The sequence below is a fragment of the Berghia stephanieae genome, chromosome 12, assembly GCF_034508935.2.
Source record: "Berghia stephanieae isolate SIO BIC M18660-M18661 chromosome 12, UCSD_Bste_1.3, whole genome shotgun sequence".
Classification (NCBI taxonomy): domain Eukaryota; kingdom Metazoa; phylum Mollusca; class Gastropoda; order Nudibranchia; family Aeolidiidae; genus Berghia; species Berghia stephanieae.
The window spans coordinates 5,435,841-5,455,840 of record NC_088371.1 but is presented as its reverse complement, the minus strand read 5'-3'; the positions used below and the strand labels follow the sequence as shown (position 1 = coordinate 5,455,840).

The 20,000-nt window shown below is 38.8% G+C and overlaps 1 protein-coding gene and 1 long non-coding RNA gene across 3 annotated transcripts in view; one reads left to right on the top strand and one right to left on the bottom strand.

Moving 5' to 3' along the window:
* Positions 1 to 20,000, top strand: part of LOC144957782 (uncharacterized) — a 56,096-nt gene that overhangs the window by 4,267 nt on the left and 31,829 nt on the right. The window contains exon 2 of the long non-coding RNA XR_013642206.1: positions 1,988 to 2,122. This is a non-coding gene — a long non-coding RNA (uncharacterized LOC144957782). The remainder of the gene's footprint in view (positions 1 to 1,987; positions 2,123 to 20,000) is intronic.
* The window catches only part of LOC144957779 (acid-sensing ion channel 1-like), a 306,131-nt gene that overhangs the window by 272,162 nt on the left and 13,969 nt on the right, over positions 1 to 20,000 (bottom strand). The gene's annotated exons all lie outside the window — the stretch shown is intronic.

Genomic DNA, 20,000 nt, shown 5'->3' with positions numbered 1-20,000 from the left:
TCAAAATCGAATACATACATCATCGGATATACCCTTGGGAAAGACATTTAAACAAATTCGTCCTCGCCCATATCCTTTTTTTTTTAGTTTGGAATTCTAAATGATTGATGAAATTCATTGTTTGATTGACGTCATGAAAATAGTTTCTTATTAACCCGTTAACCCCCGTGCACTTGAAAAACTCGTATTTAAAAATTTGGCCAGAAAACTTGTTTAAAATGACCCTCTTCTTGGCAAGAAATTTCGAACCTGAGACTTCGTGAAGTCTTACTGAAGTCCCATATTTGAGGGTTGTTTTTTTTTGTTGTCAAAATGGGGGTCGTTTCAATCGATCGAGATTGGAGGACGAGTTTTCTGGTCAAATATTTAAATACCGAGTTTTTCCAGAGAGCGGCAGTTATCTGGTAAAGGTCGTTATTTTTTAGAGATAAAAAAATAGAAACGTTTTAAAGCGTCAAAAAGCAGTACCTATTTACATAAATACCCATAAGTCACGCCTGAGCGAATTGACCAATATGCTTCAACAGTCGTGACGTCACTTCCCTCGTAATAACACATAGTAACTTAGTAACTGGTTCTAAACTATCGGAACAATCGCGGACACCCTTATGAAATACTTCTCCGACGAGCATAAAAGTGTATCCAGAGGAGAAAAACATTATAAGTCATTATAAATCATTTTTTGACTTTTATACATTCTGATCGCATGACATGTGAAAAGTTCTCTCCCGCATGAAGAATAAAAAATACTGGTTTTCTTTGTTTAGAACCAAGCTCCTCCAATTGGATTCAATAGTCTGATGTCACGTCGCCCAGCAACGCGGCCATCGTGGCTCTAAACAAAGAAAATCGGTACTTTTTATTCTTCATGCTTGATAGAACTTTTCATATATCTTGTGATCAGAATGTGTAAAAGTCAAAACATGATCAAATTTATGGGTTTGTTTCCCCTCTGGTTACACTTTTATGCTCGCCGGAGAAATATTTCATACGGCGTCCGCCATTGTCCGACTGTTTAGAGCCAGTGTTACTAAGCTACCATGCGTCATTTTGAAGGAAGTGACGTTACGACTGTTGAAGAGTATTGTGATGCTGGATATTTCTCAAACTGTGAATATTTTTCACTTAAGTTAACGATGGCTACGCTGGCACTGACCAAAAAATAACGTCAAAATGGCCACAAAAGAAAACAAATCATGAATTGTATTCAATAGTTCAACCAATGAAATAACTTGTTTCCATGAGCTCTACTAACGACAACTCACTAGGCGGTGCATAGCCTGACACCGAAATCCAAAAGGACTGGCAGTTTGACGTCATTATTTGGTTTTTGCAACGCCTAGTGAGTTGTCGTTAGTAGTGCTCATGGAAACAAGTTATTTCATTGGTTGAACTATTGAATACAACTCACGATTTGTTTTCTTTTGTGGCAGAAGACTGGCATTTTGACGTCATTTTTTGGTCAGTGTCAGGCAATAACTTTACGAAGGCCACAGTTCTAGTGTCAGGCTATAGATAGTTCAAAGATGACGTCACTCAGGCCTTTGTTATTGTTTTTGCCATCCGCGTTTGTGAGTTGTTCTCACTAAACTGTATTAACCAGACTATAAAAGTTCATGGTTACACAGAGTTTGTGTGTTGGTCCGTTATAATTCCGGATGGCAATGTTGTGAACTCCTTGGCCAAGCGCATTCTATCTATAGATAGTATGCACTTGGCTAAGAAGCTCATAACATTGCCATCCGGAAGTATAACGGACCAACACACACACAACTGTGTGTATCCATGAACGTTAATAGTCTGGTTAATAAAGTTCAGTGAGCATTACTCATAATCGCGGATGACAAAAAAAACAATAACAAAGACATGAGTGACGTCATCTTCGAACTATCTATATGTTAACTATGGCTCCGGTTCTTGTGTCAGGCTATAACTTAAGAATGATGACGCTCTAACACTAAGACCCATATTTTGACGTCATTTTTAGGTATGTGGACAGCCTAGTGAGATGTCTTTAGTGGTGGTCAATGAAACAAGTGATCCCATTGGTTGAACTGTTGAATACAACTCATGAGTTGTAGTCTTTTGTCGCCAAAGACCTGTCTTTTGTCGTCAGTTGGAGGTAAGTACGGTATCAGGCCATGGGTTTACGGAGGCCGCGCTTGGCGACGATGTTTCAAGATGCTGCAACGGAAGTGCATGGGTTATATTATTTTTTTTGTAAAACCAGTTTTATCTCCTAACGGGGCATCGTGCCTCGATCTAGTCCGAACATACATCTTTCTGTTGTGTAAAGGTCCCATTTAAAGCGCCTAGAGCACGTTTAGTGGATATTGCTTTGTATAACAGCTCAAGTTTGTTGGTTTTTTTTTTTACTTTTCTCTTCTTGATTTTTAACTCTTTGATAAAATGAAATAGTATTTTAACAATGTTGAAGTTCACGACAATAATAACCACTGGCTATATCGATAATCGATGCGTCGTCTGGGCGATTATAATATCGAGATCAAAACCAGACTTCTTTGATGTATGTCAAAAGTGTAACTGTCATCTCCATATCCAGGGATGTTACAAGATGTTTACATTGTTATGGATCAGACCTTAATTCAATAGAGGAACGAAATTGACTTCACTCAGTTCTTTGTTGTTGTTTTCTGAGCCAGTCATTTTTATGATTTATTCTCTCTAAATTGTATTAAATAGATTATAAACGTTTAAGGTTACACACACACACACACACACACACACACACACATATATATATATATATATATATATATATATATATATATCATAATACGGGTTGCTTAGGTCAAATACTTTTAAAAGGAAAGGTTTAGGTCAAACATTCCCAGATATGATCATAACTGTGATTCATCTTTTTCATCATAAGAATCAAAAATATCAATTAAAAATTTAATCATCATATTCATATTTTAAGTTATGGAGCTCCCAGTCAATTGCACTTTTGGAATAATTTATACCTTTGGAGTCTTTGGTTATAAATCCCAAACAGTCCCATGTTAAAACTGTCCTTGTAAGTTATAAAATGCCGCGTGATATAGATAGTATGCGCTTGGCTCAGAAGTTCACAACATTGCCATCCAGAAGTATGACGGAATAACACACAGGACTGTGAGTAACCTTGAACGCTTATAGTCTTGTTAATACAGTTTAGTGAGAACTACTCATAAACGCGGATGGCAAAATGCAATAACAAAGACCTGAGTGACGTCAACTTCAGACTATCTATAGAAGAATGTGTTATAAAATTTGAAATTGTCTCCGCGGGTAAATTTTACATGGGAGTACTTTTAAAATAATAGAGTTACCTAAAAATTAAGTTTTGGTTTTGAATTTAATGGACTCATTTTGAAGTCAAAATTAAATTTTCGTCATTATATTTGTATTTGTGTTTGGGTGAGGGATGCGACGTGCGTGATAATTTCAGAGATTTTATTTCCGAGGAATTGGGAGGACAGGACAGAATTGATGGATCATATGTGGGCGTGCCTGGGTTTAGGTTCATAAAACATCCCACTAAATAGGCTTCAACAGTCGTGACGTCACTTCCTTCGTAATGACGTATAGTAATTTAGTAACTGGTTCTAAACTATCGGAACAATGGCGGACGCCCTTATGAAATACTTCTCCGACGAGCATAAAACTGTATCCGGAGGAGGAGAAGATCATTATAAATCTGATCATGTTTTGACTTTTATACATTCTGATCACGTGACTAGAGAAAAAGTTCTAGCCAGCATGAAGAATAAAATGTACTGCTTTTCTTTGTGTAGAAACACGCTGCTCGCCGTTGCTGGGCGACGTGACATCAGTCTGTTGAATCCAATTGCACTTTTGGAAAGATTTATACCTTTGGACTCTTTGGTTATAAATCCCAAATTGTTCTATGTTTAAACTGCCCTTATAATGAATTTAAAAATACCGCATGATTTAAAATAATGTGTTGTAAAGATTTTGGATTTGTCTCCGCGTGTAAATTGTACAGTGTATTTTAAAATAATAGAGCTACCTAAAAAATTAAGTGTTGGTTTTCAATTTAATGGACCCATTTTGAAGTCAACATTAAATTTTCGTCATTAAATTTTCATTTGTATTTTGGTGAGGGAGACGACGGGCGTGATAATTTCAGAGATTTTATTTCCGAGGAATTGGATTCAGTAGTCTGATGTCACGCCGCCCGGCAACGGCGGCCATCTTGGTTCTAAACAAAGAAAATCATTACTTTTTACTCTTCATGCTGGCTAGAACGTTTCATATGCCTTGTGATCAGAATATGTAAAAGTCAAAACATGATCAAATTTATGGGTTTTTTTTTCCTCTGGATGCGTTTTTATGCTCGCCGGAGAAATATTTCATACGGCGTCCACCATTGTTCCGATAGTTTAGAGCCAGTGTTACTAAGTTACCATGCGTCATTGGGAAGGAAGTGACGTTACGACTGTTGAAGAGTATTGGGAGGACAGGATAGAATTGGTGGATGATGTGTGGGCGTGCCTGGATCTAGGTTAATAAAACATCCCACTAAACTGGATTCAATAGTCTGATGCCACGTTGACCAGCAACGGCAAGCAGCGCGGTTCTAAACAAAGAAAATCGGTACTTTTTATTCTTCATGCTGGCTAGAACTTTTCATATGTCATGTGATCAGAATGTAGAAAAGTCAAAACATGATCAGATTTATAATGTTTTTCTCCTCTGGATAAACTTTTATGCTCGTCGGAGAAATATTTCATAAGGGTGTCGGCCATTGTTCTGATAGTTTAGAGACAGTTACTATGTTACCATGCGTCATTACGAGGGAAGTGACGTCATGACTGTTGAAGCGAATTTTCCCCACAGAGATTGATATCTCTGGTGAAAAAGTTGACCCACCATATCAAAAAGATATTATGACGGGTATAGCCAGTTTAAATGATAGAAATTGAATTTGTTAAACAAAAAAAAAAAATTGAGACTTTGGTTATGTTGATATTTGACCAACCGTCTCAAAGCATAGCCATCCTGAACTTATCACCCGACACTGACCAAAATATTAGGTCAAAAGACACTCTTTGGCCACAAAAGAAAACAAATCGTGAGTTGTATTCAATAGTTCAATCAATGAAATAACTTGTTTCCATGAGCTGTACTAACGACAACTCACTAGACGCTACACAAGCCTTAAAAATGAAGACAAACTGAAAGTCCAAGAGGGTTCTAGTGTCAGGCTCGAAGGTGACGATGGCTAAATGGCTACGCTCAAAGCGGGTTAGAAAGAAGATAGTTGACATCACTCAGCTCTTTCTTATTGTTTTTAGTTAGCCATTTCAATGATTAGTTCTCATTAAGTTATATCGATCAGACCATAAACATACACATAGTTTTGTGTGTCGGTACGCTTTATCCGGCTGGCAGGCGTTGTGAGTATGTTACATTAACTCTTAGCAGCAGTAGAGTCAGACATCTCTGCTGCTGTATTCCGAAAAAAAAAAAAGAAAAAAAAAAGTTTTATAATTTTGGCCAGAAAAATCAGCCTTCAAATATCAACCGATTTAAAGGATCCTGATCTGGTCAAAAAACGCTCAAACCAGGGACTTCTTTGAAATGGTAGAATAACCTTTCTTCAAGTCCCGTGTTTGATTGTTTTGGACGAGATGAGGGGTCATTTTAATCGGTCAATATTCTAAAGACGACTCTTCTGACCAAATGTTTTGTTTTTTTTTTTGGGTTTTGTTTTTTGTTTGTTTTTTTTTTTTTGTTTTTTGTTTGTTTTCTTTTTTCGTTTTTTGTTTTGTTTTTGTTTTTGTTTTTTTTTTGGGAAGGGGGGGGGGTGTTTTTTTTAATTAATTTTTTTTTTTGGGGGGGGGGGGTTGGGGGCGTTGGGGGGTGCTGGTTTGGGGGGGGGGGGGGTTCAGAGTATGTATGGCATATCTGTGATTCGTATCCCTTTGTCTAGAACGTCTACCTGTAAATGGGCAATAACAGTCTCAGGTAACGTTTTTGAGACGTGCAATGAAGCCAGAAAACACTAAGTTGCATTTATAGGAACATAAATAATGAACATAGACAAAGGCCACCCCTTCTCTTTTAACAAACACACATACACACATACTCACACTCACATACACACATACATACATACACACAATCACTCTGACGTGCAGGTGCTCAAATACAACGGCAGAGTGAAATTATGGTAGACAGATAAAGAAATAAACAATACACAAAAGGGAATAGAGAGCTGTTTCATCCCAACTGAACCCCGGGGGTCAAGGACTTTCTATCTTTTTTTTGTTTTGTTATTTTGCTGTGTGTTTTTTGTTTTTGTTTTTGTTTTTCTTTTATTTGGTTTTGTTTGTTTGTTTTGTTTTTATTAAAGGGGGGCGGGTGGGTGGGTGGGGGGGGGGGGGTGTTTGTTTTCTTTGTTTTAAACGATAATATGCTTGTTAATTAACAAATGTCTTTATTATAAATAAAATATTAACATTGATAATTTGATAATTGTGTGACAGAAACAGGAACTGAATTTAAAAAATTGGTTCTTTGTCTTTCGTTTTTTAAAAGGGAGAGAGAGAGAGAGAGAGAGAGAGAGAGAGAGAGAGAGAGAGAGAGAGAGAGAGAGAGGGGGGAGAGAGAGAGAGGGAGAGAAAGAGAAAAAAAGAGAGAGAGAGAAGGAGAGAGAGAGAGAGAGAGAGAGAGAGAGAGAGAGAGAAAGAGAGAGAGAGAGAGAGAAAAGGTGCGAGGGATTTTAAGGATAGGGAAGGATGGGGTGGGAGAAGGAGGATGGTGATTAAGTAAATTGATAAGAGCAGAAGAAAAATAGGGAAAGAAAGTGATAGAGAGATAGGAGATAGAGCATACAGGGTGAAGCGATAAAACAAATACAGAAACAGAAGGCATGGGGATTGTGGGGGGGGGGGGGGGTGTGCTTGTGATGGCCACTAATTATAACCTGTAACTCATTACCGCTTCGGCAGACCAGGCAGTTTGGCAAAAATGTAACGGATAGGTGCCTTTATTGACATTGCTAAAGCAATGGAGCAGAGCAAAATTATATATATATATATATATATATATATATATATATATATATATATATATATATATATATATATATATATATATATATATAAATGCTACTGTCATTTTTAAAAAGATAATTGTTCCATATTTGAAGGGCGAGTTTGCTGGCTCAAATTTTTAGATACGTGATTTTTAGAGTACGGAAGTGTTTTGATGAGCTTTAAAGAATGAGATTTTATATAGCACAATATCCACTAAATGTGCTCAAAGCGCTTTACAAGGGGTCCCTGACCAACAGCAACACGTAAAATGTAGAACGAAGCACGACGCCTTAAAGGCGATATTACCATTTTTTTTTCTGACAGAGACAACACTGTCAACGGCCACGTACTCATTTTACACCTGAGTACGGTGAGAGAATGTGAGTAATGAGCATTTTTCCAAGGACTCAACAATGCGCCGAGCGAGAAGTTCGAACCCAGGACCTTTCGATCCGAAAGCGAGTGTCATCCCACAAGACCACATAGCCGCACATAGTCGTTTTGATGCGTACCGGAATTTATTTAGTGAAGGCAAAAAGTGCCTGGGATATTTCACCTAATTGCTCCTCCGTCAGGCGATGAATTATTAGTATGTGCATGTCCCCACATCTCAATTAAAGACTTACAGGAGTTGGTAGGTGGGAATGGTGGGGGGGGGGGGGGGGGGGGGGGGGGGAGGTTGGCGGCGGAGAGATTTTACGTTGATTGGCTCTTCCCTTTGTCTTCCCCACAGTGATATCAATAGCAGCAGTGTATGTAATATCGTATCAATATCATGAAAATGTAACGGTACAAAGGTCTAGTGCTTTAACAATGATTTAAAACCTATCTAATGACCTGACCTTTAGATAGTTCAAAGTTGATGTCACTCAGGTCTTTGTTATCGTTTTTTGCCATCCGCGTTTATGAGTAATTCTCACTAAACTGTATTAATCTGATAATAAACGACCATGGTTACACATCGTTTTATGTGTTGGTCCGTTTTACTTATACTTTCGGATGGCAATGTTATGAGCTTCTTAGCCAAGCGCATACCATCTATACTCAAAATAGACCTTGACTTGAATTGAAATTATGGGCACAATGATAATTCTTAATGTCAAATCGTTAAATTAAAAGAAAAACAGTCATTTAAAAAAAATCATTTTGATATGAAATAATAATGTAGGTAGTATGCACTTGGCTAAGGAGTACACAAAATTGCCATCCGGAAGTATAACGGACCAACACACAAAACTATGTGCATCCGTGAATATCGGGTTGATACAGTTCATTACTTACAAACGCGGATGGCAAAAAACAATAACAAAGACCTGAGTGACGTCAACTTCGTACTATCTAAAGGTGAGGTCATTAGAGTGTTAAAGCACTCCTTTGTACCGTTACATTTTCATGATATTGATACGATATTACATACAGTAGATTCAGGCTTACCGGACACACAAGCCTTATCTGTGGTCGTCTCAGAGAATGGAAGACTGCTGGCCAGAAATAAGACCAATGCTGTATAGTGATGTCGTAAAATGTAACGCTCAAGTGGCCGGTTTCAGGTGAACAAGCCGATTTTGCACCCTAAGCAGTCTTTTCCATGTTCTCGACGCAAAATGTTATTCGTGACATTGTGGTACTACCGGACACTTATGGAACGTTAAGGTCCAACCGGACACCCAACTTGGGCAAACCGGACACCCTTCACGGATGTTGAAAAACTCTGTTTTCTTTTGTTTTTTTAATAGTTTTCAATTCATAAACAGTTACAACAGATCCATAGGCTCAGTTTGTAAAATATCTGCCGGGTCATTGGTCAATTTAGGGTTCGATTCCAGCATTCCAAGGACTTTGAAGGACTCTTTCCATAAATTGGCAGAATGTTTCCTTCCCCCAAAACGACTGCCATATATTTTCATAAATAGCTAGACTAGATCTAGACGTCTAGATAGATAAATAAACACCTTTATGTTCATTTTCACCAGAGAAAGACAAAAATAATTTATTCAAAACAATTTATAGGGTACATAATCATAACGCAACATGTCACTTGCACAATGTACAAACAAACGTGAAAACACTGATCTTCTCCTCACTCATCCCCAGTATCTTCTCTCTCTCTCTCTCTATCTCTCTCTCTCTCTCTCTCTCTCTCTCTCTCTCTCTCTCTGCCAGTACATCCTCTGTGGTACCACCTCCCACACTTGCACCAAATCCATCCATCCAGGTTCCTATCACTTCCACAAAAATCACATAAACGTTCATCTTTGTCATTCACACCACATAACTCATCCATATCCATCTCAACGTCCGACCTGTCATCATACACAACCATCGTATCATCATCCTCTGCACTAGACTCCACTCTTTCTTCCACTCTCCTCTTCTTGCCCTTCCCCTTCCGAGCACCGTCACTTGGGTTTTGTTATCGGAGCCGACTTGATAGGGGTGCTTGGAAGAAATGCCTGCAATGATGACTGAACCTCCCAGGTAGAAAGGGAAGCCAGTCTCGTCGCAATTGAAGACGTTGCTGGGGGGGGGGGGGGGGGGACCTTGGTAATGTCGATGCCATTTGACATTAGCGATGTCCGCATGGTGTGGAACCACCCACGTATCTTTCCTTCTGATACCTGGGCGCGTTGTTCCCCAAGGGACATCGCTTTTCTCTCCCGCACCTCCCCCTTGTGTCTCTCCATGAATGCTTTGTACCAGTAATATCCTGGCTTGTTGTTTTTGAAGGGGGTCTCTCTGCCTTCAGCATTAATTATTCTTTGCACCTCCAGGCACAGCTGCTCCCTGTCCTTCCCTTCACCTGCCCTGGCACAGGCCACCATCCATTTGACAAGTTTTTTTCTCCTCCTCTGTGGCCAACACTGTATGAGATACCCTATGGACGGGGTATTTTCCGGCCATCTTGTCCATCAGGGTTGATTTCGGGACAGAGTAGGTCGCAGCGGCCTGGCGGAATGAAAGATTTTTTGTGCGGATGGCATCAAGTGCAGCATCCACACTCTTGTCAGTGTACTTTGATCGCGGCATCTTGGTGCCTGTAACAATGTGAAAAAATTAACTTTATTTAGATATTTGATCTTCATTTTCATAGACTGGCTAGTCTAATAATGTAAATTTTCCTTTACAATGGTGAACATAATATAATTTTAGGGAGGCCTTCCGAAAGCTCCTACATCCCCAGTATTTTTTTATAATGTTCTAGTAGGGGGTTTGGGAGGGGGAAAAGTTTTATTTTTAAAGTCTCCCCCCTCCCAAACCCCCTACCAGAACATTATAAAAAAAGTTTCCCCCCTCCCAAAACATTATAATACTGGGGATGTAGGTGTAGAGGCTTTCGGAAGGCCTCCCTAATTTTCTAATAATAATAATAATCATGATAAACATAGGCCGGTCAACAGAAATACAAGGAAAGCATTGCAACAAATAATATTATAGACGTCTAGAATAATAATAAACAACTTAATCAACCCGTCCGGTTTCACCTGAATCGTTTAAATTTTCTTTGGTCAAACCGGACACCCCCCCCACTGGAGCTAAAATGAAAACCGGACATCGTCAGACGATCTAACCACAATCAAACGATCCTAAAATAGCATGTAGTGCAGTGGTTGAGCCGAAACTCCTTAATAAAAACGTATAAATAGCTTAAATAGCAACTTCCTTGCACACCTTGCAACCCATAACAAAGAACGGGATACTTACGTTTTGTGAGAAATATCTCGATGAAAACACAGTTCTTTGACTTCTCCTTGATTGCACTCATTGAAACGGCAGGAAAAACGTCACAAGAGACGTGTGCTTAGTTACTAGAAATATGCACCGGGGGAAAAACAAAACGAAAGGAAATTCGACATCGAGTCGTGTAGCGTCCGGTTTGACCCGTGTCCGGTTTGACCTGAATCTACTCTACACTGCTGCTTTTGATATCATTGTGGTATACGTTTTATATATGTAAATTTTGTATTGATAGTGTGCGCTTGGCTTAGTTTGCCATCCGGAAGTATGACGGACCAACACACAAAACTATGTGTAACCTTTAACGTGTATAGTCTGGTTAATACAGTTTAGTGAGAATTACTCATAACGCGGATGGCAAAAAACAATACCAAAGACCGGAGTGACTTCAATTTCATTTTATCTATATTTATTTATAGATATTTCAAAGATGACGTCACTCACGTCTTTGTTATTGTTTTTTGCCATCCACGTTTATGAGTAATGCTCACTGGACTGTATTAACCTGACTAAATAACGTTCATGGATACACAGTTTTGTATGTTGGTCCGTTATACTTCAGGATGGCAATGTTGTGAGTTTCTAAGCCAAGCGCACACTGTCTATAACGTGCATTGAGCATCACACGGGTCTTGGTATCGTTTTTTTTTTTTTTTTTTTTTTTATTTTGCCATCCATGTTTATGATTAATTCTCACTAAACTGTATTAACCAGACTAAAGATAGTTCAAAGATGACGTCACTCAGGTCTTTGTTATTGTTTTTCGCCATCCGCGTTTATGAGTAATGCTCACTGAACTGTATTAACTCACTCAACCCTAACACCGACTATTTCCGTAGTTCACCCGGGTTACTTTTACCCCATGCTCTATTTATTACATTTTTCTAAGACAAATTATAGGCGTTGTATCAAAGCTAATGTTTTTAGTTTTTACATGTTAATGATAGTTGAATAAAACCATCTATGTCAGTGACATCTGCTATGAAGTCCTAGATCTATGTACATGCTCATTTTTAATACATTTTTTTCCAATTCTGAAAAGTAGCAAAAATCTCTAGGATTGAGTGAGTTAACCTGACTATAAATGTTCATGGACACACACAGTTTTGTGTGTTGGGCCGTTCTACTTCCGGATGGCAATGTTATGAGCTTCTTAGCCAAGCGCATACTATCTATATAAGCCGTTCAAATGTATACATAGTGTTCTGTGTTGGTCCGTTACACTTCCGGATGGCATTGGTGTGAGTTTCTTAGCCAAACGCGCGTCATCTATGCATTCAAAGGCAAATCGGGGATAAAACTGACGTCCTCTGGAAAACACATATTATGTAAAATTTTGGTCAGAAAACTCGTCCTTCAAATATCAATTGATTAAAATAACCCTCATCCTGGTAACACATTCTAAATGGGAGCGAGCTATATTCATGTTTTCGTCCAACCTAGTCACCAATCACATGATTTGTTGCTGTACAACGATTGGATATTTCTCAATGCATCTAAATACGATACTTTGTTTATGAAAGTTGTAAACATACCCATGAGTCATGCTGAGCAAAATGACCAATTGTAGCGTTGGATATTTCTTAAATTGTGAACACTTTTCACTACGTGGGTCATTTTGAGCACACTTTGTAATGTGACCAATGACCTCGAGAACATGGAAATGTAATATAGATAGTATGCGCTTGGCTAAGAAGCTCATTGCCATTCGGAAGTATAACGGACCAACACACAAAACTATGTGTAACCATGGACTTTTATAGTCGGGGTAATACAGTTTAGTGAGTATCACTCACAAACGCGGATGGCAAAATACAATAACAAAGGCTTGAGTGAGGTCATCTTCGAACTATCTATAGATCTTGCCCATTCAATGACTTCGCAAAAAAATGTATTATTGATAGTATGTGCTTAGTTAAGAAGCTTATAACGTTGCCATCCGGAAGTAAAGCGGACCAACAAAGAAAGCTGTGTGTATCCATGAACGTTTATAGTCGAGTTAATTACAGTTCAGTGAGCATTACTCATAAACGCGGATGGCAAAAAACAATAATAAAGACCTGAGTGACGTCATCTTCGAACTATCTATAGTTCCTCCAACTATCGCAATTTGCAGACCTAACTTTCTTGCATTTTTATGATCTTCTGTTGAGTTGTGAGGTTATTCATTATGTAGATTGGTGTTGCACCCTCACCCCCCCCCCCCCCCCCCCCCCACACACACACAGACACAGACCGATAAAGGATGGTGATGTTGACCTTAGAAAGGGCTCAGAAATTATGTAAACGCCATAATTGGACAATGTCGTAACTCATGGCTATCTTTGGAAATCTATGTTTAGTAACATTCTGTTTGTGATATTGTGGTATAACACTCGCCTTCTGACTGTTAGATCACTGGTTCAAGTCCCTTTCTGTGCAGCGCAATGGTGACATTTTGGAGAGAAACAAGCTCTATACTCATATTGTCTCACCCCACTCAAGTGTAAAATGAGTATAGATAGTATGCAGATGACGTCACTCAGGCCTTTGTTATTGTTTTTGCCATCCGCGTTTGTGAGTTGTTCTCACTAAACTGTATTAACCAGACTATAAAAGTTCATGGTTACACAGAGTTTGTGTGTTGGTCCGTTATACTTCCGGATGGCAATGTTGTGAACTCCTTGGCCAAGCGCATTCTATCTATATAGAAGACTTGTAGGTCACTGGTTCAAGTCCCACTCTGGACATGGCAAGGGTGAAATTTGGAGAAACAAGCTCTATACTCACATTGTCTCACAGCACTCAGGTGTAAAATGAGTACTCTCCTGATTAGAACGTTGTTTTTGATGAACAAAAAATATAATAGTGCATATTTAACGGTGTCTAGTTTTGTCCTACATGTCAAATGTTGCTCCTGGCTTATGACTCACTGTAAAGAACTTCTTGGATATTTAAATAATATTGCTCTATAGAAGCCGTGTATAGATAGTATGCAGATGACGTCACTCAGGCCTTTGTTATTGTTTTTGCCATCCGCGTTTGTGAGTTGTTCTCACTAAACTGTATTAACCAGACTATAAAAGTTCATGGTTACACAGAATTTGTGTGTTGGTCCGTTATACTTCCGGATGGCAATGTTGTGAACTCCTTGGCCAAGCGCATTCTATCTATAAACTGGTTCAAGTCCCACTCTGGACATGGCAAGGGTGAAATTTGGAGAAACAAGCTCTATAGATAGTATGCAGATGACGTCACTCAGGCCTTTGTTATTGTTTTTGCCATCCGCGTTTGTGAGTTGTTCTCACTAAACTGTATTAACCAGACTATAAAAGTTCATGGTCACACAGAGTTTGTGTGTTGGTCCGTTATACTTCCGGATGGCAATGTTGTGAACTCCTTGGCCAAGCGCATTCTATCTATACTCACATTGTCTCACCGCAATGAGTACTTTTCTGAGTACAACGTAGTCTTTGATCAAAAAGAGTTGCAATAGTGCTTTACAGGTGCCTTGTTTTGTCCTGCATGTTAAATATTGCTTCTGGCTTGTGACCGATCCCCTGCTAAGATGTTCTAGGACATACATTCAATAATGAGCTTTTATACAGCGCAATATCCACTAACCGTGCTCAAAGCGCTTTTCAAGGGGTCCCTGTTAAACAGCAACATTTAGCATTTAGGACAAGACATGATGACGTCTGTAAGGCGATATTAATTTATTTTTCGGACAGAGAAAACGCTGTTAACGGCCAGGTACTCATTTTACACCTGAGTACGGGGAGAGAATGTGAGTAAAGAGCCTTTTCCAAGGAATCAAGCGAGGCTTGAACCCAGGACCTTCCTATCCGAAAGCGAGTGTCATACCACTAGACCACATAGCCGCAATATTGCGCTACAGATATTTCTTAGATGACGTCACTCAGGTCTTTGTTGTTGTTTTTTGCCATCTGCGTTTATGAGTAATGCTCACTACACTGTATTAATCCAACTATAAACGTTCATGGATACACACAGTTTTGTGTGTTGGTCCGATATACTTCCGGACGGCAATGTTGTAAGCTTCTTAGCCAAGCGCATACTATCTATAGAGAATCTCAGGTTGAAAGCACCTGACCATCATTTTGCATTCGGCTAAGAAACTCACAACATTGCCATCTGGAAGTTTAACAGACCAACATACAAAACTATGTGTAACCTTGAATGTTTAATAGTCTGGTTAATACAGTTTAGTGAGAATTACTCATAAACGTGGATTACAAAAAGCAATAACATAGAGCTGAATGACTGCGTCAACTTAATACTATCTATAGATAAAATGAAGATGACGTCACTCAGGTCTTTGTTGTTGTTTCTTTGCAACTCACGTTTATGAGTAATGCTCACTAAACTGTATTAACCCGACTATAAACGTTCATGGATACACACAGTTTTGTGTGTTGGTCCGTTATACTTCCGGACGGCAATGTTATGAGCTTCTTAGCCAAGCGCATACTATAGATAGTATGCAGATGACGTCACTCAGGCCTTTGTTATTGTTTTTGCCATCCGCGTTTGTGAGTTGTTCTCACTAAACTGTATTAACCCGACTATAAACGTTCATGGTTACACAGTGTTTGTGTGTTGGTCCGTTATACTTCCGGATGGCAATGTTGTGAACTCCATGGCCAAGCGCATTCTATCTATAGTAATGTTTACATGTGTGCTATCCTCCTAAGAGTGGTCACTGTTTTGGACACAACTAAGGGAGAGAATTTGGGATAAACGGAAACACCAAATTGTGATGTCGGATATTTCGAACACTTTTTATTACGTACATCATTTGGGTCAACATTTTACAATGTGATCAATGACTCGTGGGCATGGAAAATTAACCAGTAAGTTCTAAAGATGAATAAATTCTTTTGTAAAATATGCTCTACAACACACTCTTCATTTTCTTTAAATTGTATAATATACAAGAGAAATTTGAATAAGAAAAATGTTGGTTGTATCGTAACGAACGCGACGAATTTCCTATAGTTGCTAAGGTGGGGCTGAGCTTTTTAGCTCTAAAAAGGTAGCTTCAATTTTAATAAAATAAGATTGAAGATCTTCATCCACGAGGCACTCAACTTTCTCCCTTCGCCCACATCGGAAAACGAGAGGATTTGATTTTGTACAATCTGTCTTTCATTAAATCATTTTTCACTTCATTTCCTGTTCAACCACCTACCTAGCAAAACACACACACACACACACATGAACGCATACACACACAAACACACATACATACAAACACACACACACACATGAACGCATAAATACACAAACATACATACAAACACACACACATGAACACATACACAAACACAAACAAACATACACACAAACACACACACACATGAACGCATACACACACAAACACACATACATACAAACACACACACATGAACACATACACACACAAACAAAATACATACAAACACTCACACACATATTATACCCACATAAATGCATTTGTTAGGCAATCCTGTTTATCTGATAGTAATAATAATTCATCAAAATGTACATACACCTATCATAATATTATGACACATATCAACATTATTCAGACAGGTAAACAGTGATAATCAGCGATACGTGGATTTGACCCAACTCCCCTGGAATGTGATGATGATGATGATGGTGGTGATGATGATGATGATGATGATGATGATGATGATGATGATGATGATGATGATGATGATGATGATGATGATGATGATGGTGATGATGGTGGTGATGATGATGATGGTGATGATGATGATGATGATGATGATGATGATGATGATGATGGTGATGATGATGATGATGGTGGTGATGATGATGATGATGATGGTGATGATGATGATGATGATGATGGTGATGATGATGATGATGATGATGATGATGATGATGATGATGGTGGTGATGATGATGATGATGATGATGATGATGATAATGATGATGATGATGATGATGATGATGATGATGATGATGATGATGATGATGATGATGATGTTGATGAACGGGATGATGATGATGATGATGATGATGATGGTGATGATGATGATGATGATGATGATGATGATGATGATGATGATGATGATGATGATGATGATGATGATGATAAAGATGCTGCTGCTGATGATTATGATGACGACGACGACGACTGCGATGTTGATAATGACGGTATTGCTAGTGGTGTTTTGACAAGAGATGGAAAGTGATCAGTTAGTCCATCTGTCTTGGAAGGATAAGCACCAGACTGGGCCTATCACTTTCACTGTTGCTACTTATTGGGTTAAGGTAGCACGGTGTGGGTATCACTGCAGTACCTACCCATGTGGCATTGCTTAGCAGGGAAGGTATAGATTGTATGCGCTTGGCTAAGAAGCTCACACCATTGCCATCCGGAAGTATAATGGACCAACACACAAAACTGTGTGTAACCATGAACTTTTATAGCCAGGATAATACCGTTAAGTGAGAATTACTTATAAACGTGGATGGCAAAGAACAATCACAAAAACCCGAGTGACGTCAACTTCATTCTATCTATAGTAATGTGACCCGCCCGTCAAACTGATGGTATGATACTCGCCTTCGGACTCAGACTGGAAGGTCCAAGGTTCGAGTTCTGCTCTGAGCAGCGCATAGTTGAGTCATTGGATAAGGCTCTTTATTCACATTCTCTAACCGTATTCAGGTTTCAATGACTACATGGCTGTTAACAGCGTTGTCTCTGTCGAAAAAAAATTGCAATATCGCCTCACAGGTGTCATGTCTCGTCTTACATGTTACGTGTTGCTGTTGGCTAGGGACATCATGTAAAGCGTTTTGAGCAAACCTAAAAAATGACGTCAAACTGCCAGTCCTAGAGGGTTCTAGTGTCAGGCTATATATATATGTTAACGATGGCTACGCTAAGACCCATATTTTGACATCATTTTTGGATGTATGGACTGTCTGTTCGTCAAAATAAGGCCATGAGTTAACGAAGTCCACGGCTTGAGGCCTTATGAAGGCGAATTTGTACGTAGCCATCGTTAACATGTATAGCCTGACACTGAAATCCAAAAGGACTGGCATTTTGACGCCATTATTTGGTTTTTGCACCGCCTAGTGAGTTGTCGTTAGTAGAGCTCATGGAAACAAGTTATTTCATTGGTTGAACTATTGAATACAACTCACGATTTGTTTTCTTTTGTGGCAAAAGACTGGCATTTCGACGCCATTTTTCGGTCAGTGTCAGGCTATAGATAGAATGCGGTTGGCCAAGGAGTTCACAACATTGCCATCCGGAAGTATAACGGACCAACACACAAACTCTGTGTAACCATGAACTTTTATAGTCTGGTTAATGCAGTTTAGTGATAACAACTCACAAACGCGGATGGCAAAAACCATAACAAAGGCCTGAGTGACGTCATCTGCATACTATCTATAAGTTAACGATGGCTTCGGTTTGTATCGGTTTTTGTTGAGCAAAATGGACAGCAATACATGTCTACTATCTTTTGTAAAGACCGCTAAGAACGCTAATTTTGTAAAGCGCGTTGAGCACGTTTAGTGGATATTGGAGATTGAGATAAAGGGAGTAAATCTGACTCATGAATTAACAATAATGTTGTTAATTCATGAGTAAGATTTACTCCCTTTATCTTAATCTCCATTTTATTATTGACTCATTTAGGCACCTCTATTTATTAGTGGATATTGCGACAATATATAAAATCTCAAGGTTAAAGTTCAAGTTTAATTCATCGCAAGGTTTCGGAAAAGAAAAACAAAAGAACATGCGACGCACGCTCGACACGTGGAATCTATAAACTTTTAAGATCTTTTATGTTTGAGGTGAGGAGGTTCTTTAACAACAGATTCATTTGGATCCCACGAAGACACAAATAATTCATGTCAACAAACTCAATTCGTCTGTAAACTCTTTGGGTCATTTAACGTGTGTGATGTTATAACCATATTGATATCGTTATAGAGACAACGAAGTTGACGTCACTCATGTCTTTGTTATTGTTTTTTTTTTTTTTTTTTTTTTTTTTTTTTTTTTTTTTTTTTTGCCAACCGCGTTTAAGAGTAATTCTCACTAAACGGTATTAACCAGACTTTTAACGTTCAAGGTTACACATGGTTTTGTGTGTTGTCCGTTGTACTTCCGGATGACAATCTTGTGAGCTTCTTAGCCAAGTGCATACTATCTATACCCATATTGATATCGTTATAGATAGAAAGAAGTTGACGTCACTCAGGTCTTTGTTATTGTGTTTTTAATTGCCATCCGCGTTTATGAGTAATTCTCACTAAACGGTATTAACCAGATTATAAGCGTTCAAGCTTACACACCGTTTTGTGTTTTGGCCCTTTATACTTCCGGCAATGCTGTTAGCTTCTTAGCCAAGCTCATACTACCTATAGATAGAATGAAATTGACGTCACTTAGGTCTTTGTTATTGCTTTTTGCCATCCGCGTTTATGAGTAATTCTCACTATTAAACTGTAATAACCAGATTTTTAACGTTCAAGGTTACACATAGTTTTGTGTGTTGGTCCGCTATACTTCCGGATGGCAAAATTGTGAGCTTCTTAGACAAGCGCATACAATCTATGAAATAAACAAAAATACCCCCCCCCCCATAAAAAAAAATACAGCTTAAAAAAAACAGTAGAACATCTTATCATCTTAAGATCCATAAAGCCTGGAGCAAGACTTTAACCCAGAATATGTAAAAGTCAAAACCTGATCAGATTTATAATGTTTTTGTTTCCTCTGAATACGCCGTTATGCTCGTCGGAGAAATATTTCATACGGGCGTCCGCCATTGTTCCGATAGTTTAGAGCCCGTTACTAAGTTACCATGCGTCATTACAGGGGAAGTGACGTTACGACTGTTGAAGCGTATTACTCATAAACATGGATGGCAAAAAAACAAAAAAAAAAAAACAAAAAAAAAAAAACAAAAAAAAAAACAACAATAACAGAGCCCAGAGTGACGTCATCTTCGTTCTATCTTTAGATCGCTCCCATAGCAGAGATAAACAGGGGTGTCGAAAAATAAAACTGGAGCCACTCCCTTTGCTTATGAAGCAAGTTGTGCTCTACCAACTGAATTCAGAAGTCCTTCAAAGCCACCAGGCCCATGGTGCCGGAGCTTATCTCGGTTTCTATAGCGTGAAACTGACAATATCAATCGCTTGCTACCCTTT